Source organism: Tenrec ecaudatus, chromosome 3 (assembly GCF_050624435.1).
Source record: "Tenrec ecaudatus isolate mTenEca1 chromosome 3, mTenEca1.hap1, whole genome shotgun sequence".
Lineage (NCBI taxonomy): Eukaryota > Metazoa > Chordata > Mammalia > Afrosoricida > Tenrecidae > Tenrec > Tenrec ecaudatus.
In genome coordinates, this window is record NC_134532.1 from 27,714,939 (window position 1) to 27,723,392 (window position 8,454).

Genomic DNA, 8,454 nt, shown 5'->3' on the forward strand with positions numbered 1-8,454 from the left:
GGAAAAAGCTACGGTATACAAACATTCCCGGGATGAGGACCAGGTAATATGGCAGGGACCAGACCAAATACAGGGATACACATGGTAGGCAACTAAAAAGGAGGTGAGGAAAGGGTAAAAAATAATAAAAAGAAAAGGGTAGCAGGGGCACTTGGCACTAACCCACCCAAGGGGAGGTTATTGTTTGTGTCTCCACAGGGAAAGGGGACCAGACTTCAACCTGGTGCTCCAAGATGTGAATACAACATGCCAGCATGGAGTAGGGAACCAATGGAGAGGTCTGGGAGGCCGGTCCCAATACCAACTACTAAGTGGACACCTGCCCCTCCCCTCAGAAGCATTTATTTCAAAGGATGGCCCCGAATCTACAGCTCCAGAAGAGGGACATATCTGATCGGAGCACACGGGAGCAGATGAAGGGGGAGGAGGAGAGAGTGGAGCACATCATGGCCCACCAGACCAAGAGGTCAATGTTCCCAATTAGAGAAGCCAGTCGATAGAGAACAGCACATGGCCGGCCCCACTATGAGACATGACATCCCTGACTGACCAATAGCCCTACAGGGGACAACACCGGAGATACAGTGTGGGAATTGTACCCAATCAGATCCTGCCACACCGAGGAAAAACCTTAAGGAGGTGCAACAAAACGGCAAGGGAATGGAGCAACGAGGTCCCCAGGGAATGCTGAAAGTATACTTAGGGGCCAGGGTTTGGTGCCCCAACATACTGGACTACAAAACACTCCTAAAGACCAACAAACAAATGTTACAGCTCTTTTAGAACTTGTCTAGCGGGTTTTCTGTTTTTTCCGGAAAACCCCCACACACCAGAAAAAAGTAAAAAGAAAAAAAAAGACCAACAAACAATCCTTGAACTAACCAAAAGCTTTTCTTTCTTGTTTTGTTTTGTAGTTTTTGTCATTGATTTGTTGTTGGGTTGTTTTTTTTGTTTTGTTTTTTGCTGTATATTGTTCTTGTTTGTGCTCGTTCTTGTTTGTGCTCTGTCTTGTTTTAGGCATGTTATGATCTCCGCAGGTCTGTCTAAATAAGATAGGCTGGATGAACAATTGGAGGAGAAAACAAGGAGACTGATAGTTCCATGGGGACATGGGAGACAGGGAGGTGGAGGGAGAGGAAGTGGTGTTAATAAACCAAGGGATAAGGGAACAATAAGTGATCCAAATCAGTGAGGAGGAGGGAATGGGAGGCTTGGCAGGGCATGATCAAGGGTAATGTAACTAAGAGGAATTGCTGAGAACCTGATGGGGATTGAGCATGATAGTGGGACAGGAGGGCAATCAAAGGAAATAGAGGAAAGAGCTGGGAGGCAAAGGGAACTTATAGAGGTCTAAATAAAGGCATGAACGTATGCAAATATATTTATACATGAGGATGGGGAACTAGATCTATGGGCATAAATTTACAGGGTTAGTATTCAGGTAGCAGAAGGACATTGGGCCTCCACTCAAGTACTCCCTCGATGCAAGAATACATTCTTCAATTAAATTGGCATTCTAGAATGTTCACCTTCCAGACACAACCATTGAAGACAAAGCGGGTGAACAACCAAATATGGTGAAGAAAGCTGATGGTACCCAGCAATCAAAAGATATAGCATCTGGGGTCTTAAAGGCTTGAACGTAAACAAGCAGCCATCTGGCTCAGAAGCAATAAAGCCCACATGGAAGAAGCACACCAGTCTGTGAGACCACGAGGTCATTGAGAATGATGAAGCCAACAAATGTACAAATGTGTTTGACAGAATGGATGCATGTGTGGATTGTGAATAAGAGTTTACAAGTCCCCAATAAAATGTCTTAATTAAAAAATACAGCATGATCAAAATTACAGCCTTTACCTTACAGAAAAGGAAGTGCAAAATTATTTAGATCCAAACCCTGAAACAGGGAATATGTTTCCAACCATTTTGTGATGAAAGTCAATGGATTTAGAGTCCTGTAGTTTTCTGTCATGTTGAAAGTCCTCATATACTGATGAATTAATAAACTAAAACAAGAAAATTCTATGCACATATTAGAGTGAATATATATGGATTTACATATATGTATATGATACACACACATATATTAAGGTGGGCAGCAAAAAAGGACTGATGTTCACCCAAAAACTGAAGTTTGGGGACTTGAACACACTGAGCCATGGATGCTCCAGCTAGCATTGGACCCATGGGCTTCAGCTGAGCTGGGCTGGGTTCTCTTGATAAAAGTTTACTTCTTGATATAAAGCACTTTGTTATGCACATGTCAGTGTCTACAGTTGTATTTTTCTAGACAACCCAGCCTAACGCAGGTCCCCATCACATTGGTGTCCTATGAGGGAGAAAAGGTGTATCTGACAAGCTGCTCTTGGAGAAAGGCACATCACCAGGAAGTCTGAAAAGATGATCAACAATTCCCTGACACCGAGCCAATCCTATGTTCCTCCAGGGCTGTGGATTTGGGGTGGGTGTAAATCTATTTATAATAAAAGTATCCTGTTAAGCTTGTAAAAAACACAGAGCACTTCCAAGGCACAACACACACATATTCTCTGCACCAAACGTTAACACTCACATTTATAACATGTAAAGAACTTAGTAGACTCATGGTCACACTTGATGTAAGAAGTTAGTATAACACTAAGAGCTTTATATTTATGGGGGAAGCATGACATGCACACTGCTGAAAGGAAATTATATACTCATTTATGTTACAATTATTCCCATTACTCAGCTGACATACTACAGTAGCATCAATAACTATGCCACACACACATATATATGCCTTTTTAATGAAAATATTCACAGTTACTGAGGCCAGGTTTCTAAAAGATTCCATCATCATATTTCTATGGAGTTTCCTCTGAAAAGGATCCAGCAATGCCCATTCTTCCTAGGAGAAATCCATAGCCACCTCTTCAACAGACACAGTGCCCTACAACATTCCATATATTCTGGTTCGGCAAGGTACCATGCATTCCACTATGTGAAAGGATGAAGATGACAGTGCTGGGAAACAGAGACTTCACATGGGGATTAGACACAGGGGTCTTGTTCTACTAAGGTTTACCATCAGGGTCTAGCTACCAGCCTCATCCCTTCACCCACTAGACCAGCGGTTCTCAGGCTGTGGGTTGAGACCCCTTTGGTGGCCAAATGACCCTTTCATAGGGGTCGCCCAATTCCTAAGAGTAGCAAAATTACAGTAATGAAGTAGTAATGAAAATAATTTTTTGGTTGGGGGGTGAGCACACATGAGAACTGTATGAAAGGGTCGCAGCATTAGGAAGGTTGAGAACCACTGCATTACGCATACTTCCTCACTAATTACATGCTATCCCAACAACTGCATTCTTCTGGCATTATGTGTCTATCTCTGTACAGTTTGTCTGTGACCAACTGAAACCTTAGTCTTCTCTATGTGGTTCAGGATAGAGAACATTCATAACACATAACATAAATCAGAAAAATGATCAAAAATAACAGCCTCAATTCCACATTCACATCCTCTCTTCTATTGGAAGGAGGATAGAAATTCACCTCCTTGCACAGGACCAACCAGAATATTTATCAAAACATGAAGCACAGGGTGAAAGGAACATAACAACTAGGAAACACTGCAGAACTTGTATTTTTCCCTTTAGCCCCTCCTTAGCCATTGGAGAGCTGCAGGTATGAACTAGCAAAGTAGCAACCAAAAGCCGTGGATTCACGGTTTCCTCTTGGAAAATTCTACGTGATCAAGAGCTAGCATATTACCTACTGAAAGAGATGATTATTTGGGGAATCATGAAATTTTCTAAAGTGTTTCTATGTTACTCGCCTACTTTTCAGTCACTCTACAGTTGCCCTCTTGTGTATTTTGTACTTTTGTGGAGATAGGCCAAGCTATTGAAAAGGGAAACAGGGAAATTGGGAAAGGTAACAATAGAATATAGATATTCTTAAAATCTTCCCACTCTGAGACACAAAGCCACTGTCATGTAATTATTATGGACTGCTCCCCTCAAAAAATACTGAATACACACATCAATACACACTAAGCTCATAGAATATACTGACAAACAAAGCACAATATGTGCTGTATCATAATAGGATGTCCTTTTTTGCTGATTGGGAAAATGTACTTAGGTTCCAATTTTCTTATAGGTTGACTGAACTTCAGTGCATTTGCCTGTTAAACTGTGTTAGGATTCTAGGACTTACACACAAGGCTTTGAGACGGGCCACTGTAAGATTTTTCACATTTGCAGATCATGGAAGGCAGACTAGTTGAACATGATGACCACTAGCATTCTCTTAGCTGTGGGACTGGCCTCTATGACTTGTCATACTTTTGTTCCCACATTTTGTCAGGAGAGACAAGTCCCTGGAGAAGGACATCTGTGGGGGGAAAGGCCAACCATTCACAACTAATCACAGGTTCAGTAAGTGCATTTTACGGTTAAGACACATAAAGATTATAATAAAGTCATAGAGAGCATGAGAGGTAAGAGATTGAAATAATGGCATTAGACACATTTCATAGTAGCATGCTCACCTCATGGACGGCCATGATATTACCAGCCAGGTCCACATACAGCGTGGACCGAGGGCAGGAGAGCAAGGTGAAGCGCATCAATGTATCGGTCCCAACACGTAGCTAACAGAGGCTTATATCTACTTAGGGGGCATGATTGGAGGTAACCACACACGTCACAGGAAGGGGCTGAACTATAGGCACTACAAGCAATAGGAGGAGGGATATACAATGGGTATAGGTGTAACAGGAAGGGAATGAGCTAGGGGTGAACACTTGATGGCAAGGGGTGGGACTAAGGGTATACATGTGACAAGAAGGGCAGCTTCCTAGACTCAATTTAGCAGCCTAACCTTGATCATCCTTCAATGGGCTTTACCTCCCTGGGTTCTCCTTCAGAGAAACAATTTACTACTCTCCTTATCAGAAGAGACTGGGCCCTGCTTGTTGTGGGATAAACAGTTGTGTCTGCTTATTCTGAATGGCTGATAAACCTTAGGGAGAATATCCCCTGACCTACTTCTGTTGACCCCCCAAGTGTAGTCATTTGACAGACGTAACAAGCACCTAAGTTTGGCATGTATTTGTGGGAGACAACTTGGGAGAAATCCTCTGTTTCTCCCAGACATTGTGCTTGGTAAGGGAGAGAGGTAAAGAAGAGAAAGGCCTTCCAACAAAATGGATTGACACAGGGGCTCAAACATGGGGGCATTTGTGAGGATGGTGCAGGAGAGGGCGGTGTTTCATGCTGTTATATAGAGGATTTTAGGGGATTGAAATGGACACAACGACACCTAACAACATAGAAGAGGCTGCACTTTGATGCTAATATTTCACGGCATCACCAATTAGCTATGACACAAAGTCACATGAGCTCCCATGGTCACTTTACAATTTTGCTACAATAGTGTAACGTAATGTCGATCCAAGAAGCCTTTCAAAATCTCTTCTACAGCAATGCATCAGGTGACATGTTTTAAAGCCTTCCCAAGCCAAAATTTCATTCCTTTATGATGAACAAAAACAAAATGTAGTGCTGTCAAGTCGATTCTAAATGATTTTGACCTTCTAACAGGGAATGAAACTGCTCCTTAGTGTTTCCAAGACTGTAAATCTTTATGAGCACAAGTAGTCTCACTGTCCTACCTTGATGGGCCTGGTATGCTGGAGCCACAGAGGGTCTGACCAGCAACCAGTCAATTAAACCAGTGAACCACTAGGGTCTCTCACACAACACGTTCATGATAAAACACTGCATTTATTCAGCAACCACGATTCTGAAGCAATTTCCAAAGAGATTTCAACACATTGGCTCCTTTAGTCCTCTTGTCTCTTTTAAGCAGATGTTGCTTCCAATGGGATACAGCTGAGGAAAGTCACGAACCATTAAGTCCATGTTCTGTATTGCTCAAATGGTAAGTTGTTGAATCGAGTCAGCATGCAGGTCCATGTGTCTACCTACAACTAAGTGCCTGGCAACTACATTTCTGTTCACATGCCGATAGTTTATATTCTGTCAGTCATCAGTTACAGAGATGATCTAGACATCTTCTGAATAGCACAAAGAGGAGACAAAGAAAACAATCTATTCAATTCAGTTAACTGGAACTCAATTTCCTGGAAAAGGGGGAACTCTCAGACAATACTGCTTACCTCAGGCCCGTAGAGCTGGCTCTTGCATTTATTAGACTGATTGAAATAATATAACACCCAGGCAAAGCATGGAGGAAATCAAAAGAAAACAAGACCAATCTGTTCAGAGAGGGCACACCATTCCAAAACCCACAGAGTTCCACCCTGGACACATGAGGTGGCTATGAGTTCAAAATGACTCCACAGCAACTACTAAGAACAGAAGGACAAGGTCAAATAGTAACAACTTGTATGAGAAATGCAACAAAGGTGGAGCCTAAGCACTAACACATGCATATTTACATTTCGTGAGCTAGTGTAGGAGAAATAAAATGATCACTTTAGGAAACACTAGCCAGAGAACCCCGGCATGATAAGGAAATTCTAACAACGTGGGAAGGTTCTGTGATGAGTTTGCAAATGCTCAGTTCGATTTCCGTTTCTCAAACATACAAGCAAAGAAGTCAAAGAGCATCCAGGTCTTCATGGGCAGGAGAGGGAAACTCCATGGTCACCCACCAAATGAAAAGCTCATTAGCAATAAGCATTCATGGAAAATCCCACACAAGAAAAATAAATGGAGCATGAAGAAGCACTAGCAAGAAAGTCAAACAAAAGAGGCAATAGTTACAAGAAATGCAAAGGAGGACTTTCAGGTTTATGACCAATATGTGAAGTGCCGAAAGTCACCATTTCAGTCTCAGATCAAAAAAGCTGACCATGTTGAAGTCAGAGTACGGAGTTAACAGGGCATGGTTTTCATGTTTTACTGTTGTACATTTAAAAAAAAGTCATTGGGTCAATTCTGATTCAAAACATCCCTAAAGAGCAGAGTAAAACAGGCCCTGTGTGTTTCTGAAACCACAACTCTTTAAGGGAGTAGAAAGTCTCATCTTTCTACTGTGGACCAGTTAGTGGCTTTGAATGGCTGAACATGTGGGCACATGTTCAACACATAGCCCACTACCTCACCAACTCAACACACAGCACACTACATCACCAACTCAACACAGAGCCCACTACATCACCAACTCAACACACAGCCCACTACATCACCAACTCAACACATAGCCCACTACATCACCAACTCAACACACAGCCCACTACATCACCAACTCAACACATAGCCCACTACATCACCAACTCAACACACAGCCCACTACCTCACCAACTCAACACACAGCCCACTACCTCACCAACTCAACACACAGCCCACTACCTCACCAACTCAACACATAGCCCACTACATCACCAACTCAACACATAGCCCACTACCTCACCAACTCAACACATAGCCCACTACATCACCAACTCAACACATAGCCCACTACCTCACCATGGGTGCACAGTGTTGTTATAAAACAACAGTGAGAAAACTAGAGGGCAACTAACATCAAGAAAGGCATTCTCTTCAATGCCTCTAATTAATTAATCTAATTAGGACGCAAACATCTGTCCTCAAAACAGAGGGGAGGTGAACATAGGTACTCTCTCAGCTGATTTGCACTGTGAAATCATTCTCTGTATCTGCCTATGGGGCCCTTTTGTTCAGTGGTGGTTTTAATCATCGGCCCTTAATAGTCTAATCAATTCAATTCATTGACAACAGTGATTTGAAGGACGTGATGGACTTAACTAAGGGACAGCCCAAAAGACTTTACTCCAGGAGGACAAAATACCAGACCACAGGGCATCAGGTGGGGGTGTACTTGTTATGTTTTAAGGATAGGCAAACCCCAGGTTGACCAAATAAATTTTAATAAGGATAAATGATGTCAGAAAGTTGTATCACTGCCACTTCAATGAAGAAATACAAAGAAGACTGTAATCCATAAAAAAGTAGCATGTTCCAAAACAACTCTCCTCCACAAATAATCACTTCCGAAAACTGTCACAAACATTTTTTTTTGCACTTCACAAGAGTCCACAAAACATGAATCAAATTGCATTTAGCCTCAAATAGGTAATAAGTGGTCAAGAACAAGGTCTGGCGCTGTCCACAACATAACTCCCTGCCACCACGTTTGGTCCAACTCACAGCAGAGCTATCACACAGAGTAGAACTCCCTATAGTTCTCCCAAACCTGTACATCTTTACTGGAGCAGGCAGACTCATCTTCTCCTGCACATTTTTGGTGAGTATGAACCGCTGCCCTTGCAGTCAGCAACCCAATATTTAACCCACTGTGACAAAAGCGTTCCTTTGTTCATATACCCCATATGCAATAAAGTATCATTATAGGAACTCATGAAAGACCTACAGAAAAAGAAAGGCAGCCCCAGAAAGGCCCACCAATTTGTAA

At 42.3% G+C, this 8,454-nt stretch overlaps 1 non-coding gene across 1 annotated transcript; it reads left to right on the forward strand.

The window, feature by feature from the left end:
• The first annotated feature begins 763 nt into the window (after positions 1-763).
• Positions 764-824, forward strand: LOC142444052 (U7 small nuclear RNA). Its single transcript, XR_012783732.1, has one exon. It is a non-coding gene; the product is annotated as a U7 small nuclear RNA (small nuclear RNA).
• The last annotated feature ends 7,630 nt before the right edge of the window (positions 825-8,454 follow it).